General features: G+C 41.0%; 1 protein-coding gene and 1 long non-coding RNA gene across 4 annotated transcripts in view; one reads left to right on the forward strand and one right to left on the reverse strand.

The window, feature by feature from the left end:
- The window catches only part of LOC106731596 (uncharacterized), a 40,968-nt gene extending 39,036 nt beyond the window's left edge, over nucleotides 1–1,932 (reverse strand). The window contains exon 1 of the long non-coding RNA XR_012904639.2: nucleotides 1,565–1,932. This is a non-coding gene — a long non-coding RNA (uncharacterized LOC106731596). The remainder of the gene's footprint in view (nucleotides 1–1,564) is intronic.
- Nucleotides 1–18,546, forward strand: part of PTPRD (protein tyrosine phosphatase receptor type D) — a 1,795,899-nt gene that overhangs the window by 1,012,456 nt on the left and 764,897 nt on the right. The window lies entirely within an intron of this gene.

The following is an 18,546-nucleotide window of genomic DNA, read 5'->3' on the forward strand; positions in this document are numbered from 1 at the left end:
ACTCCTCTCTATATGGGCCCTATGTTAAAGTTATAATCTGCTTCAGTATCTATTAAATAGCATCTTTTGAAATGTACAATATTCCAGTGAACAAAACTGCAGTTACTTCACCACCACAGATTAAAGCAAGTATATTCTGCAATGCTTTGTGCTGTACTAGGTTATGTGAGAGCATAGTTTTGAATTTTCCTTTATAAAAAGGACATTGGGATTACCCTGAACTCACCTATATCATTGCAGAGCTGGGTCTACCAATAATTTATTTGAAGGCTATTCCCTTCATACTCGGGATATTTTGCCTACACAAGTTATTGTATTAATTTCAGTGGAATATATTGGCCCAAAGAGTCAAAGGTGACAACTTGGCCCTCTCACTGTCCAGTATTAGTGAGTTTTAAACAGGGTCTAGTATAAAGAGACCTCAGACAATTTAGAACAACCATGACCGATACATCGTTAACTATGTTTTTAACCTTTTTTTTTAACTAAAGATACAGAAGAGGAAGGAAAAAGTTAAACTGCTTGAAATGTAAATTATTTAAATAAGATTTATATTTTAATATACCTTGTTCACATGCCCTTTATGTGGAATCAATCTCTAGAATAAAAACCCTCCTTCTCTGACAGTCTCTTATGGGAGTAGCTGTTCTTTCATGGGAAAAGAGAAATTGGTTGAAAGAAGCTGGAACTCTTGTTGTAGTTGTTGAAGTCTGACCCTGTTTCCTTAATGGCAAAGTGTGTGTATGTGTGTGTCAGAGAGAAGAATAGTAAAGACAGAACAACATTTTCTATCAGAGGTGTTGACTATCTTTCACACCCTCATTGCTGGAAAAATACAACCATCACAACCAGTGTTGTTGGTCACTCGGGCATATCTATACTGGGAAATTATTTTGAAATAACTCCTGAAATAACTATTTTGAAATAGCACATGCACACTACAGGGAAGCTTTGAAACTAGTCCAAGGCAGGCTTTCTTAATGTGCAGGACAAGGGAGGTCCAACCTATAGATATTTCAAAATAGCAGCAGTGGAGCATCCACACTACTGCTGTTTTAAAATAACACCTTCAAAATAAGCTTTATTCCTCATGAAAAGCAGGAGTTATTATTTCGAAATAACCATCCCGTTATTTTGAAATAACGGGCTTTGTAGTGTGGACATTCCATTTGTTGTGAAGTAAAGGGCGTTGTTTTAAAATAACTCACTAATGTAGACCAGGGCTCAGAGACTTGCAAACTTGTACCAACTGTTCAGGGCATTGTTTTTATCTGCCTATCTGGTAGCAGGTTTACAGCAGTGTTGCAAAAAATGTAGTCTCGGCTGGACAAGCCAGGCTCTTATTCAACAAAGGGAGGCATTTAGGTAAGAAAATTGATAAAATTGGGGAGGAAAGGGACACACACACACTCTGCGGGGCGATAAAGTCACACATCTTGAGTAGTGGTTGGGATATACAGGCAGTCCCCGACTTACGTGGATCCGACTTACGTCGGATCCCTAGATACGAACGGGGTGAGGCAACTCCCGCACATGCGCAGCAGCATTCCCGGGGCTCGCTCACCTGGGTCCTAGGATCCTCCTCCTCCTCGGGCCGGCTCCGACTGGGGTCCCGCAGAGCTGCCGGGCAGAGGAAAAGTGCCTCCCCACGCCCGCTGCCCCCCTGCCAGCAACAGGCTGCCCCCTCCCCTGAGCAACAGGCTGCCCCCTCCCCTGAGCAACAGGCTGCCGAACAGCAGACAAAAGCAGCCTCTCTGCCCCTCCTCCCCTCTATACATGCCGGGCTCCCGGAGCGCAGCAGCGTCCCCGGGGCTCGCTCACCTGGGTCCTAGAATCCACCTTCTCCTCCTCTTCGGCAGACTCCAACTGGCCTCTGCCTGCAGCAGCTGGCCACAGGGACAGGGATCCCGCAGAGCTGCCAGGCAGAGGAAAAGTGCCCCCCCACACCCGCTGCCCCCCCCCCGCGGCCTCGCAGCCTCCCCCCTCCTCCCCGCCAGCAACAGGCTGCCCCCTCCCCTGAGCAACAGGCTGCCGAACAGCAGACAAAAGCAGCCTCTCCGCCCCTCCTCCCCCTATACATGCTGGGCTCCCTGGGCAAACAAAGACTCCACCAAAACAAACAAAGTGCTGGCCTCATTGTGTTAGCAAAAAAAGGACCCTCCTCCTAGAACCCTGGGTGGTGTGTGGAAATAAAGCTATTAGCTCAAAGCATGGTGCAGAGCTGTTTGGTATTTGATGAGTTACTCCTTTAGTCCTGAGTTTGTCACAGGGACAGAAATAGATGTGAAATCTTCTGAACAGGGGAACAGACAGCAAAACAAACATAGAGGGGAGTTAACCTTTCCCTATGCTATCCAAAACTAAAAAAAATGTTTGGCTAGAGTTTCCCCTACAATATGTACCAGTTCCGACTTATACAAATTCAACTTAAGAACAAACTACAGTCCCTATCTTGTACGTAACCCGGGGACTGCCTGTACCTTGAGGAGAAGGTGCTATCTGCACTGGTATGGTGGGGACATTTCTCAGGATTAGGATGGCAAAGGCCCAGCAACATTGTGGTGGATCCCTGCGTCCCAGGACATGGAGAGGGTTGCAGTCATGATGGGAAAACTCACTCCTTCCTGTTTTCTCACCTTTCGTTCAGCCAGAATTCACCTTCATCCTTCTAATTTCGCTCTTGTTTTTGTGAAGCCAAGAGGAGAACCATGGGTGTCAGAGCCCATTCTCTCATTATTTTGTTTACCAAAAAGGCCTGCTTTTTGATGAACCCGTTGTGGTCCATTCATTTCTGGTCCCATCTCTCTTTTGTTTCCCAGGTGTAATCTTAACACAGTTTTTCAATTATATCACTGGTCCTGGTTGTTTAGACCAGTCCAATCATTGCCTCCCTTTTCCTGTCAACATTCATTGGGTTATCTGGTCCTATACCCAATCAGAAAGTTCAATTAAACCAACATTTCTAATCTTCATTGAAAGTCCAGTATATAGTACAGTTGGTGCACGACTGGCAATCCCCATACCTGGCTCCACATGCTCTCGGGAAATAGCAACACGTCCCTTCTCAGCTTCTAGGTAGAGGGCTAGAAGGGGTTCAGAGTGTGGGAGAGGGTGCATGGGAAAGGGCTGAAGCAAAGGCTCCAAGAGGGAGTTTGGCTGAGGGGGAGAGCTTGGGGGAAGTCTGAATATAAGAGGGATTTTGAGATGCCAGATCTGGGGAGGGCATTATCTTGGGCAGCTCCCAACAACTGACCATCTGCCCCTGATGCTCCTCACTGAGTAGCTTCCCCCAGCCCGCGCTCAAACTTCCTCCCCTTTTTTGTTAACCAGAGTTTTTCAGTTACTGGCTGAAATATGCTGGATAAAAAGGATTTTATGAATGTTTTAATTACATATAATAAACTTTTATCTACTTTCCCACAGTTGAGCTCACAGTTAGAGTAAATTTCTAGGCTCAATTATAACAGAGTGTTAGGAACATGGTGTAATTTGTTGTGACTTAGAGAATGATTAATAAAGCATGATGGAAGCTCCAGTGATTTCTTTAGCCTGCCTATAAGGAGTGATTATGAAAGTGTTAGCCCACCCACAAGCACTATCCTTTCTTTGTGTTTGCCAGCTTTAAATATCACCATTTTTTCACCTTCTAAGTGTTAGAAAAGATTTTGTAACTTTTTTAGATTACTAAGATCAAAATCACTTTCCCTGTCAATATGCCCCATTTTGGACTAACATTTTATTCATCCTTATAAGTATCCAAATATAGTGATTTATTAAGATGATCAAAGCCACAGTTGTCTAGCAATTTATTATTTTGTTTGAGTCATCTCTATGGCTCTTATCATCCTAATTACCAACCCAACACTTTTTTTTCTGGATAACTTTTTATTTTCTTAAAAATAAGGCTCCATACAATTTTTTGTGAAAATAAGTCAGAAAAAATCTAACTCTTTGGTACTATTGATCTATAGCTCCCAATGGGAGATGTATCAAGAGACTTCATAATTTTTTCCCATAGGGAATATAGTAACAACTTTTCAAGCCTATTATCCAAACCGTTAACTCATTCAATACACACATGTTACTAATAAAATCAGATGGTTGAAAAGAAGTTGTATTGAAGTCTAAGAAAAGACTCCCACTGATCCATCCTTAACATGCAACAGTATGGATCAGTTAAAATAATATTATTAATACAATAATATACATCAATAGATAATTTGCTATATTAATAATGAAGGACAAACTAATTAATTCTAGAAAAGGGTTTCTTTGATTGGTTCATGGTTTTTGCATCATTTTTCTCATTTCCACTTTTCATCAGAATACTATGAGGAAGAAGCTACTGTTGGAAGGTATCTACCTAGTTGTACAGAGATGAAGAGTTTTGGATAAAACACAGTATCACTTATCCCCATATTCACTTTCACCACTTTTCCAAAATATTTCAAGATTACCATGATCAAGAGTCACAAGTAAAACGAAAGCAAAATGCCCCAAATCATGGGAAGGGATGTGTGACCAGGAGTCCAAATGGGAATGTACATTCAATGTTGAAAGAAAGGACAGACAGAAGGGGAAAAAATATGAAAGGTTAAAATCTATGTCAAAAGGAGAAAAAACAGATTTGTCTCTTGTGCTGTATTTTATCTCCTGAACCAGTTTTACCACAATATACTGGTATATCTGAAAGTGGGACATACTACTGTACTCGTGCCTTTTATAAAATAAATGTATAATATGTGAGCACACAAGTAACTTTCTTTTTTAAATCCTTAACCTCAATGTGACATTTGTTCACTGATGGCTCCCACTGGAGAAAGCAATTCCCGATGCTGTTCATGCAACAGGGCATGTCAGCAAAACTTTGCATAGGCCTGACATAACTATGTTGAAATTATTTTGGCAAATGTGCTATAGACTCAGAACTTTTCAATTCAAGGACTCATTCTCTACTTTTTAGTGTGCTGCACCTAGCAGAATTAAGGACCTGAAAATAGAAGACAATTTGGATCCAAAAGTTTGGATGGATAAATTCTAAACTACTAGCGATCGGCATTATTTACACACTCAAGATCTGAGCTCCCTTTGCTATACCGCGGAGATTGAGCATGAAAGTGCTCTGTCACTTCATTGGGTCAAGATTTTCAAAAATAGGGATCTAAACTTAGCTTCCTACATCTATATTTAGACAGCTATAGTAACTCCTTTCTTAGCACTGTAGTTATGTTCCTGCTAATTTAAATAAAACAACGTTAAGCGAGTCCAGTTTTCCCAATAAAAATTAATGTAAATATGGAAGCTTAGGTACTAGGAAAAAAAAATTCAGCAGACAACATATACATATGCAGTGTAAATTTTAAACAATTTTAAGCAAACAATACTGTACACAACAATGATGATTGTGAAGCTTCGTTGAGATGGAGGAGTCAGAGGGTGGAATATTTCCCAGGTAACGTCTTGCTACTAGATGATGAAGTAGCACTCAGTTGATCCATCAAGGGTTAATACACTGTTGTTGAAGTAGCCTCACACTCTACAAGGCAGCATGGACTGAGGCAGGAGAGAGAAAACACAATAGACCTGCTTTGTGGACACGGAGTATGGAGTGGGGACTTGATAAGAGGGAAAGGGGGGGCATCTGTCTCCCACTCCCTCTTCTTGCACAGCAAGCAGGGGGGTTCCTGGGAGCAGCCTAAAGACAGAGGATAGGAGCAGCACTGCAATGGGAGAAAGACAGCAGAACTTCTGCTGACAGCTGCCCAGCTGCATATAGTAACGTACATACAGGGAACTTATAGGGAACTTAGGGGAACTGATGGCATGGCTGCTGGCCCACTCTGGTTCCAAGCCCCCACAAAGAAAGGCTGCTTTCCCAGAAAATTCTGCAAATAGTGGACAAAGCAGGAGGGGAAATAATGTGATCAGGGAGTACTGCACAATTTTAAATGAGCATGTGCTGTAATAGACAAGCAACATAACAATGAAACACCATTAATCAGGACTTTAAGTAAGGAGTTACTGTACCTGATTTTCAGTTCTGAGTCCTAGACATTAGTGGGTGTCTAATATTGATTTAATATCCTAGATTTTGTCTCCTTCTTATGAAAATCTCTCTCTAGGAGCTCATCTTTAGTGCCAACCATTAGTGGGGGCATTCAACAACCTTTCTTAGAAGTCACATATTAGCTTACCAATTTCCTGAACAGAAGAATAGCATGACCAATGATTCTATTTAATCTTCAATGTGTTAGATGAGGTCCAGAGTTGAAAGGAGTCATGTGGTATTCAACAAAAATAGCTTGCTACTCCTTATGGAAAGCTTACTCATATGAGTAATCCTTATATTAGTCCAACCCATTATGCAGCAATTGTTTCTCCCGATCATTTAAACCTAGAACCATAGCTCTATCCTTTTATGCAACCAGGGTTCAATCTTCATGAACAGTAAATTGTTTCTGGTTAGAGCATGGTAGCTAAAGCATTTAAATCCCTACACTCTTACACTTATGTATAGTTTGATTTTCTCACGATGGTATATTTTCTGCTGAAGCATGGATAGTCATGCTATAAGTCAGCAGTTATTAGTTTCTGGAAATCCTAAATTTTGTACATTAATGGGAAATAATAATAAATCCAGTAAGTTTTCTATATCTATAATGTTTAACTTCTCCTAGGGCATTTGACTTTCATGACTGTCATAACGCCCACAAACATATAGAACACAAAAATAACCCAAAGGAATTAAAAAACAAACAAATAAAAACATAGCTGTAATTTAAAAAAAAAAGATTTCTATAGTCTTTCCTATTAATCCTTTAAATGGTTTTCCATTCATTGTCCCCATGACTCATTCATCACTCTGACAGCCAGAGTCCAAATGATCCAGATGTGCTGAACATGAACATAACTGAAGAATTTGTTTCCCTGGAAACCAGATGAAAGCCTTCAGAACAGCTCCATCTCCTGCTTAGCTTTCCTTTCTCTCTGAAGGAATAACAAGGAAGAAAGCTCAGAAATAACAGAACCAGACAGGTGGATCCAGATTGTCCCCTCCACTTAAGTGAGCACAGGGTAACCAGCTTGGGCAGGATGCCCTTAAAGGATATGGAAGCGAGAGTGTTCCTCTCTGTGGCTTTGGGAATTTCCTTCTCTATAAAATGAAAGTCCTTCTACAGAAGGACTATGGGGAATGGCCTCTGTTTGGTAGGGCAGGGAATAGATGGAATCCTGTAATAGCTGCCTTTCGTATCAACCCTAGGCACCCCATGGATTACTGTATTGATAACACATCCACAGGATTCATTCCTTCAGAGTTGGATAATGTTGCTCCTGCATAGCCTTTTGAAAGTTACCTCTGTGGTTCCCCACAGAGCCCCATTCTCATAGTGTTCTAGTTGTCTTTCTGGTGCTACCAGAGAGGAAGAAGGGGCAGAGACAAGCAGCCCTTCCATCAGCCATCTCCTGAGTCTTTAGATGGATGCTGGTGATCTACATGGCTGTTGTCCCTGTCCCACGCCTAAAAACTTTGTCATTCAATATGATAATTTTCTAGCAAAAATCAAGAGGGACCCAGAAGCCTTCTGTCTCTTAGCCCTTCAGTCTTCCTCCTGTAACATCTCTTTGAGAGTGGCTATGAACACATTTTTAAAACACTCTTTAGCCAAGATTCCCTAGCTGAGAGTAATGGTTCTGCAACTCTTGCATTCTGTGGAACATTGGTTCCCCACGACTTGATTTTCAAAATCTTTCATTTTTCAGACCATCATCAAGTACCCTGCAGATCACTGCAGGGGCTATGCCCTACAGTTGGAGAATCACTACCATTAAAGTAAAGCTTAAATAGAAGTTTCCAAACAGGTTGGTGCAACAATCATCATTTAATTGAATATGTGGAGGGGCTGTGGTTGGATCTATTTCTTTTGATTACTTTATTCACTGATGTGGAATTGGGGGAAAGAAGCAAGAGCCCAGACTGAATGATGTGGGCAGAAAAGGGAGCAGAATTAAGTGCACTTATTTAAAATTGTCTGTCAAATGAATACTGAGCAACAGTGGTATCTTGCCCATTAATGAGCAGCAGCTATCTGGATTAGCATGTATTTGTTGAATTTCTAATTAGCTTTTTATTGTGTTAACATGGTAATGTTAATATAATATATTACTTTCAGTCATGCAGGCACAAAGCCAATGTTTAGGGAACTGGACTTTGAGAACAAAAGTAGAGAAATAATGAATAAGAAATTTAAAAACTACTCAGCCTAACTCTACACCAGAGAAACAGAGTTTATAATCTCCATTTTTTTCTACACACAATTATAATTAAAAGAATATACATTTGATTTTCACTAGCAATAGTCTTCTCTGGAAACTGGTACTTTATTAATATTCTAGTGCTATAAGATTTGCCCAGCGTTGCTCGGTCCTTTCTCCAAATAAGTTTTCTTTTTCTTCATTTAAATCATTGTTCTGGGGTGTGGCTAGAGTTGAGGGGTTCAGGCTGCCCCAGGGAAAAGGACAACCCTATCCCTCTCTCACCGCTGCAGCTGGGGGCAGGTGAGAAGCACCTGTGCATAGCTGCTGCAGTGGGCACAGCTGGCAGAGGGGTACATGTCCCATGGCTGGGGGACAAACAGACACACATACAAATGCTCTGAAATATATAGTAGATAGCTGGCCCTTTCTTCACCCCTGCCCACTGCTGACCCAATGGGGTTATAGCTGTCCCAGTCCTCATCTCTGGCTCCTTGCTGCCCTCCTGTGGTCATTCTACAGTATAACTCCCTCCTCCCAGACCCTTCCCTTTCCATTTTATGAGAAACGATCATATTCCAAGCACATTCCATTTTCTTGGCACAACCGAAGACTTACATTGCTTTATATTATGATAACAGGAAGCTGCATACCAAATTTAGTAATCCAAGCTCTTACCATTTAGGAGGCGTTCTTGAACAGACTGACTCATGCACATTTCTAAAATATATACAAATATTCTATAGAAACAAAGTTTATATTAGACTGTTTAATTTGAAGTATTTTTTTTTTGTGTAAGAGAAACCATAATAATGTCAATGAAACACCAAAATCCTGTTCACTTCCCCCTTTTAAAAATAGATAAATTAACAATAAAAGCTTTTGTAAGGGATAAATTGGACTGCCTTTCATCAGAATAAATAGTACCTAGGTTATTTGAATGGTAAAATAGCTTGGATTTAGGACTACTCTTGTTGATTCATGAATATTCCAAAGGGGTAGATTAATCTTTTGTGAACCCCACAGCTCTGATGAAAACTGATGTTTAACATTCTAATGTGCCAAATTCATCTTCTCTCAGCATAAAAGAACTAACTATAATAAAGACATTTTATAACAGCAATAAGGCAGCTCAGTGGGGTGTGGTTATGAAGTAATCACACTTCGAAGGATTAGAATTTTAGTCTTGGTGTCACACAACTCCCTAAGGGCAGGAAGAATTTGTGGTGATATTCAATATCCCCCATTCAGCTTTATTGCTTAATTATAATATGGGACATTCCAGCTGTATATTTGTCTCAGTTTACATATGGAAGTTATTACTTGAACCTTATAATCTGCTACACATTCTCTATAATGTTTTGCACAGTCTATCAAATAATATAAAAACAGCTAAGGGTTACCATACTTGTAAAAGGTACAAAATTTACAGCTAGAGAAACTGAAGTATCAGGATGTCAGTGTGAATCGTGCATGGAAAACAGTTGCCTAGATTGGAAAAGAAACCTAGTCTCCTAAATGCTAGTACTATGCTTTAATCACAGGACTGTTTTTTTTCTCTCTTTGCGTAGTCTCTGATTTATCCTACTGCATATGCAGTCTTGAGCCCTTAATATTCCACCTGTCCTACAGGGGATTGCCTGCTTTTCTAGGTCAATTCTATTGATGTGAAACACAGCCTTAACTATGGTATCATGACCTTAACCATGGCATCTCAATAATAACACTTTGTGTTCCTGTGAACCAGACATTTCCTTCCTCCAGGATAAATGGAATGTTGAGGCTCCAGTACTGTAAGTAGCACACAATTGTATATGGCTTAGATGAAGGGTAAACACAGCTGAATGGAGGATAATCTCTATTTAAATGCCTTGACCTCCAGGTCTCAATGGAATTTCCCCTATATCAGTGCTAACCATACTGTTATTAATCTGCATAGCTTTATTAGTGAACTGTTCATTAAGCGTACAGGCATAAATTTGAATATTGCACTGTGAAGTGAATCATGTATGCATGCTGTTCTAAAAATAAATGCCCCCAAATTCTTCTAGCACGGCAGAAAGACAAATAGCTACCTGCTTTTGCGATGTATTTTACACTTTAAGAACAATCTTACTTTATTTATTTCTTCATCATGGTTTATGTTAGAAATTAAAGGTTTTGGACTCTTTATCTCTTTTCCCTTTGGGGTAGCATTGCACTGAAATTTGTATATCCCATAAATATTTCATGTGATGTTTATGCAGCATATTAAGGAGACATGAGGCAGGTATCTAGAAATGTTGCTAACAAGGAAGAGTTTGATTTTATTTAAAAAATATTTTCATATTTCCAAAGTATTAAAAGATGTGTCAAAGTAATAATTGCGATGCTACATGTTTTATACAAGTTGGACCTCCCTGGTCTGGCACCCTGGGGACCTGAATGGTCCCAAACCAGGGAGTTTGCTCGACTAGGGGAGGTCAGTGTTCCCCTGCTGACTGCCCCACTCTCTTAGGCTCCCACCTTGCAGTCCCATTCACAGCCACCAGAGTTCCCCTGGGTTCACCTGCCAGGGCCACCCACCAGCCAGCAGCTCTGCTCAAATGCTACTGGCCCGCCTCACTGGGGGTTCCCCAGGGCTCCCTGGCAAATACTCCCTTGCTACCACAGGGCCCCACAGAAACTGGGGCTTTCCCAGCCCCACATGGCCCCACTGCCACCAGGGATTCCCTGGCCCCACTGATGCGGGACAGGGGGATTCCCTGACCAGGGTGCCCAGCCACCCCGGCCTGCTGCCACTGGAGGTTTCCTGAGATTCCCTGGCCGGGGCTGCCTGGTCGCCACTGGCCCCACTTCTGGGGTCAGTCCTGCTCCCACCAGGGGTTCCCCAAGGTTCCCTGGCCCGGGGTCCCCAGCTGACACATGGCCCAGCTAATGCTGGGGGTTCCCTGGCCAGGGTGGGGGCTCCCACTTCCCTGCCTGGCTCCACTGGAGTTTCCCAGTCAGGGCTATGCAATCACTGCCTGGCCCAGCCCCTGCTGGCCTAGCCAGGGCCCCTCAGCAGTGTTCCCTCTAAGCTTCACAGCAGCACCGCTTCACGGGTGATTAATCAGTCCTGCCCAGTCAGTCAGCTGCATGCATGGAGCCCTGAGCCTCTGACTGGGCAAAGCTGATTAATCTCCTGTGAAGCTGTGCTGCCCCACAGCTTAGAGGGAACACTGCTTCCCGTCCCTGCATTCTCCAAGCTGGCTCCTGCTCCTGGTTTCTGGGATTCTTTGGTCCAGCAACACCCGTGGCCCTGCTGGACCAAAGATGTTGCCAGACCAGAGAGTCCTGGATTTGGGAAGTTCAAACCTGTATTATGAAATTAATTTGTTTTGCCAAACACTGACATACATAACACAAAACATATGCTCACTGATAACAAAAAGCTATGCAACCTTAGTGAAGTTAGGCCACATTAAAACAAAAGGCTAGTAATGCTACAGAAAGGTTGCATGCAAGCTAGTCCACATTCTGATTGGAAGCACCTTTATCCTGAGAAGCAGTACCCAGCTGATTGACTTCCCGGCCACTGAGTTGTCATAGTGTTATAATTGACTTCATCTGTATTTATGTCTCCTGCCCCCAATTTGCATATGATGTTCTTTTAAAAGTCCTCTAATAAGTCTGATTTGTCTTCTTATGAGTTTATGGTTTTGTATATCAAGCCAAACCATGTGTTTAGAGCACCTTCTCACTTCACATGTACAAAGGGCCTAAGTTATGTGGCTAATGCATTGAATTATGTGGCATCGAATGCTGACAATCACAGCAGATCTGACAAGCCACTTATTAATGGATCTTATTCTTCTCCAGACAGCCTCTTGCCTCTTCCTGTGGCTTTCAGACATTCTACTCATCATGGCTGTGCGCACTTTGAAAAATGATTATGGAGCCATGTTTATTTTAAAGTTCACATCAAGCGGATACCTGAATATCACATGCTCCATAGTAATGTCTATACTATGTGCACTTACAAATTAGTGTGTACTTAATATACTTGCATGCATTTAAACTTCAGAATATACACATGTATTTATTACATTTGTTTTTAAGTGACTGAGTCTATATGTATTCTTGTGGTTATAAATATCTTCTTCATGCCTATAATGCTCATCTTCTCCTCACCCAACCTATTCAATACACTGCACCTTCTTTAGGACTTTTGGATAATTGTATAAAGAATTTTGTTTGAGTCTGATTAGGCGATACTATTGTGATGAGCCAGAAAAGTATTAGGAATACACTGAAATGGTAATAACAGAGAAACTGTTAGGCTTTATCTACACTGCAGGGTTTTTGCACTAGAAGCGTTATGTAGAAGAGATCTTCCGCAAAAACTTCTTGCACAAAAACGCGTCTGCACCTCAAAGTGCATTGCAAAAGCTTGGATGTTCTTGCACAAGAAAGTTCTGATTGCCATTCACAGAATGGCCATCAGAGCACCAGTGCTTTTTGTGATAGGCTCTTTTTGCGCAAGAAGCCCCTGTTGAGCATCCACACATATCTTTTTGCACAAGAGCTGTAGCACAAAAAGGAATTATGCCTCATAGGAGGAGGTATACATACACCACAAAAAGCCTTCTGTTGTGTCGATTGAATGTAGATTTTCTTGTGCAAAAACATGCTTGAGGTGTAGACGCTCCGCGGGTTTTTGCGCAAAAACCTTGTAGTGTAGATATAGCCTTAATACAGACAAAAGGCTTTAACATCCATGTATGATTTAGCTCCAACTTTCCAGAAAAATCCTATGCTAAGATTATATGTAGCAATTACAATTTCAGGTTCTTTTGTATTGTTTTAGTTAAGAGGAAGGTGAAATTTTGGAAAGCCTGTTTTAGCTTTAACTATTTGTACTAGCCAGCTCTCTACAATAAAGTATAGTAAGATTCAGGCGCCAAATTCTTTTTTTGCTCATCTCTGAAGTCAAAATTTGAGTCTATGGATCTGAATCTTCAGACAGCTATTCCTGAAACTCATATGAAAGAGGAAATCTTGATTTCTTCCTAAATGGAGGATAGGAGCAGGCCCAAGAGTTGACTAAATCTGAACTGCTTGGTAATAGAGATTAAATTTATCATCCCTGAAATGAGAAAAATACCAAGAAAACTGACCACGTTGCCAAATATGAGGATGCTAGCTGAATGAAAATTAATAGCAATTGTCACAAGACTGAAATGTGTTCAAGCTGCATGAAAATTATTTTAAAACATTATAATAAACGCTCAAACTAAATGTATGCCACAAATGGGGGAGAGGGGGCCTAAAAGAGCCCCAAAAAAATGCCACCATGGCTGAAATGAGTGGAATAGGTCATTAGAAGAAAAATGTTTAAAAATTGGATGCCAATTCCTAATAAGAGGAAGGAGCAAACACTTGGGCAAGTCAATTGTGAAAAAAATAATTAGGCCTAATCAGAATTTGAAGAGTAACTAGTGACAGACACAAAACCTGAGAGCAAAAATGTTAAGTACATCTGAAGTAGGAAGTCTGTGAAACAAGCAGTGAAGCCTCTGGGAGGTCAACATGCTCAAGGAGCACTTGAAGACAAAACCATTGCACAGACGCTAAATGAATTCTTTGCATCAGTTTTTCCTGCAGCATATGTGAGGGAGTTTCCCACACCTGAGGCATTGTTGTAGGTGACAAAGCTGAGGAACTGTCCCAGATTGAAGTGTCAGTAAAAGAGGTTTGGGAACAAATTGATAAATTAAGCAATAATAAGTCACGAGGCCAGATGGTCACTGAGAGTTCTGAGGGAACTCCGATACGAAATTGCAGAACTCTTAATTGAAGTATATAACCTATCTCTTAAATCTCTTTGTAGCAGATAACAGGAAGATAGCTAAAATAACTGATTCCCCTCTATCCCAAAAATGAATTCAGAGGAAATCCTGGAAATGTAGGCGGTACTAGGCAAATCGTTTCAAATATAGTAAAGAATAGAATTATCAGATGAACTCATATTGGGGAAAAGTCAACATAGCTTTTGGAAAGGGAAATCATCTTTGAGCGTGATCACAAGGATGTGGACAAGAGTGATCTAGTCAAAAAACCTTGACAAAGATGCACCCCTCACTTTGCACAGGGACATATGACCATAGTTGGTGGAAGGCTGAGGAAAATCTGGGCCCACTTTATATAACCAATTTTTAAAACACTTTACATTTTATCATTCTAACCTATATAGTCTATAAACAAAAGCACCTCTTTTTTTACCAAAATCTTTGTTTGTTAATACATGTGGAAAATGCACAATACAGATGTAATCACTAGTGACTGAGATAGAAAATCTTCAGGAAAATTCATGATGACATTGGAAGAGTTATTTGCTGATCTGAAGCACAGGCTTGTCTATTAATTTTAGCTGGTCATTTGTCTTTAAGGAATTCCCAGAGTCACAGTGATTTTTACAACTATACGTTACAAACATGTACTTTGTATTGTGAAAGCTTCAGAGGGGTAGCCGAGTTAGTCTGTAACTGGAAAAACTTAAAAAAAACCACAAATAGTCTAGTAGCACCTTAAAGAATAACACAACATGTAGATGGTATCATGAGCTTGAAGAAGTGGGTTGTGCCTAAGAAAGCTCACCATACATCTACATGTTGTGTTACTCTTTAAGGTGCTTCTAGACTATTTGTGGGTTTGTGAGTGTGTGTGTGTGAGATGAGTCTGTCTTTGCTGGATATTTCTAGTGCAATAGCTGGAAAGACTGTGAGTTGGTCATTCCTTTTAGTTTATAAGCAGGCCATATTCTCCTTGTTCTACCGAGCAGATGCAGACCTTGGCCAAGTTCTGCAGCCAAGTTTGTCACAAAAGCAGTCTTATGGCTGGTGGAATCTTTTGAATATGCAACGATTTCTGTCTTGTCCCTGAGCTTTGCATGGAGTTTCCCAGTTGAGACCTTTGCCCCATATGGCAGTGAGTTTCTGAAGGGAGTAATGGGAGGGGATCATGACCAGTGTCACTTTTTGAGGTCAGGATCTTTCAGCCCTAACCCGCTCACACACACACAAAACAATACCGGTGCCAGCTGACAGTTCTGGATAATAATGAATTGTGCAACTCTCGGCTTAGCTGATCATATCCCGCACTGCATTTGCTTAATTCCCAAAGTTTAGATCCAGCATATACTGGACATAGAGTACATCCTAGCTGAAGCTGTCTTACCAGTCAGATGCATACCCGATAAGGAGCCTATACACATGCATAGACACAATCTCCCATTTCACACTATGGCCTCATCCCCTTCCAGAGTTGGTAGTAGGCGGAGCCATCCACATAATAGCTTCATGTTGGGGTTGTGTCTGACCTGCTGGTGAGCCTCTATCCCAGCCATTACTCCCTAGTCAGCACTGCCTTGCTATCCCAGAGAAGGGCAGTGTCTGTCAGAGTGTGTGTGAATATAATATGAGAAAATGTGTACAGTTGTACTTAGTTTTAAAAAATAAGTCTCTCTTGACAGGGAAATACACAGTTATCAAATAAAATAATATGGAGATCTGTTTAGGATCTCATTCTCACAGGCGTGAAAGATCACCAAATAAAACTTTCTAGTACTGTATATGTAAAACAGTTTTCTGGGTGGCTTAATCTGTTTGGTTTTTGTTTTGTTTTGTTTTGTTTTGTTTTTGTTTTTTCCTGTTGCTATTTCTTCCCACACACTCTTTGAGCTTTTCTTTTTTTCTAATCAGGAAATCCATGTAGTTGCACATGCAGTTAACGTTGCACTCTACTTTTAAAGAGAAAGGAAGATTGACCTTTGGAGACCCATTGCATCATCTCTTGGGCCTTGGAATCTTAAATGTATTCCTGAACTGGGGTCCCTAATAGACCAGCTATCTTACATGCTACACTGCCTTTTGTCCCATGTACAAACTGACCCTTCAGTTCATTTGGACATCAATGGTATACAGCCAACTGTTTCCAGGGTGGATATAACTCTCAGAAGCCTTTCGTGTTATAGCCAGAATCCACCTTTAATCTGGAATGTATGAGAACTAAATCCAAGTCTATGATGATATCCCTGGAACAGAAATAGCATTAAAAAGGAGACTTTTGAAAACCTCAAAGACCCTTTTATCAGGTGGGTGTTACCCTTATCTGAAAAAACGATATTTTGAAGCCTCAAAAGCCATTTTTTTATTAGCCTGATAAAAAGAATTTGCTTTTAAAGAAACAATAATTGTTGCAGTTAGTTTTCTTTTACTGGGTTACATGAGAATCTTTTACATACAATCAGCACTGTAGTAATCAGATTTGTAAGCCAGCAGTGAGTTTTTTTAAAAAAGGAAGAAGAAAGTAATAGTATACTGTGAAATGTGCTAGATCTTGTTCTTGCTAAGAACTTGTTTTAAGTGAAGAATCATACTGAAATATACTGACTGCTCAGAAATGAGAAATGAACCTTTATTTTCATTCACCTGAAGAATGATTTCATTGTAGTAGTTCAATTTCAGTGAATGTTTAAAACATTTTTATGGATGAGACGGTAGTGCTAATTTCTGAACAATTGTTTCAAATTCTGAGTGTCAGATTTTGAGTTTGCTGATACTAGCCTGCAGAAGTATTTGCATTAACACTGTGGGTCAAATCCTCAGCTGGAATACATTTGTGTGATTCCACTGACTGTACTGGAATCAATGGGCATGCACTGATTTATGCCATCAAAAGATCTAGCCCTGTAGATAGAATGCTTCAAATCCAGTCTATCTCTAATTGGGGAACAGCAGTTTGCCCCCACATAGTCCCTGTAACTATAAATATTTTTATTTAAATTAAAATTTGTGTTTATAGAAGGTATTTCTGTATCTTTTATATCATCGTGGTGCAGCAGTGACCCTGGCTGTCTGACAGCTATGGTAGTAGGGCGTATGCCCTGATAGGTCTAACCATACTATAAAGGTGTTGGACTATCCAATCCAGGGAGAGGATTGCTCTCTCAGTTTTTCCCTTTCCTTAGAGGTTGGAGGCTAGCTAAGTTTGAGGAGGTACGCACACCTGCCCACATAGCCAGTGGGGTGGCTTGAAGTCAATAGCTAAAACAACACGAATAAATGGGTTTTAGTCCCTTGAGTGTCATCGAACCATTCTACAGTGGTGGAGTGGAAATTGAGTGACGAGAAGCCGACAAAAATGTCAGGTGCTAGGCCAACATGGAAAAGGACAACCCTCGCTGTGTGTACTTATAATTGTAGGCCACTGGCGAGGGAGGAAATGTTAAACCATCTGATGGAGGAAAAGAAAAGAATAAGATGCGACATGCTCGGTATCTGCGAAACCCGATGAAAGAAGGAGTTGGAAGTCAATTGGAAGGATGGAAGTGCTGTGAGGCTTGGAAAGGGAGATGGTGCTAGAAACGTTGGGGGAGTTGGATTTATTGTCAGTAAGGACTGGTCTTTGAAAGTTATATCATGCCAGCTAATATCATCACGTATTGGTGTGCTTCAACTTCATATAGAGTTAAAGGCTACCCTCAAGGTCATCCAGGCCTATGCCCTCACTAGTGCAAGTGAGGAAGAAGAAGTGGAAGAATTCTGCCAAGAGCACGAAAGAGCCCTCGTGCAAAAGTCCACTTACACCGTCACAATGGGAGACTTTAATGCCAAGGTCGGACGAGGGAAAGCTGGTGAAAAGTTTATAGGAAGATACGGCAGTGGTGAAAGGAATGAAAGAGGAGAAAGGTTAGTAGTGATGGCAGAAATGAAAGAACTGTACATGGCAAACACCTGGTATAAAAAGAAGATCACAAGAATGTGGATGTGGATCACACCAAACGCGAAGAGCAAGAATGAAATCAACTATATTTTAGTCAATAAAAGACGTAGTTCAAGACGTCTCTGTGGTGCAGCCTTTCAACATCGGCAGTGACCATCACTTGCTTAGAGTGAAGTTGATTTTCAACAAAGTGGTGGAAAAGAAGGCATTACAGATGGCAAATAGGAAACAGTGGCCGAAGACATACGATGAAGCAAAGCTGAAGAAAGCGATTTCTGGTTTTGAATGGAGCCAGACGGAAAAGTGTGATGAGGATTATAGTATCTTTGCTGACAAGCTGAGACGTTGCTTAAAAGCAGCTGAAATTGAAAAGTCGAAGAAGATGAAGGGAAGAATCTTGAAGGAAACGAAAATCCTGGTGGAGAAACGGAGAAACATGAAAAGGAGCTTGGATAACAACTTTGAGTACTCCATTCTATGCAAGCTTATACAGCAAAAGCTGAAGGATGACTTTGAGTTTGGGCACTGACAAAGAGAGAAGAGCAGCGA

This window comes from Pelodiscus sinensis, chromosome 6 (genome assembly GCF_052426305.1).
Source record: "Pelodiscus sinensis isolate ZL-2025 chromosome 6, ASM5242630v1, whole genome shotgun sequence".
NCBI classification, from domain to species: domain Eukaryota; kingdom Metazoa; phylum Chordata; order Testudines; family Trionychidae; genus Pelodiscus; species Pelodiscus sinensis.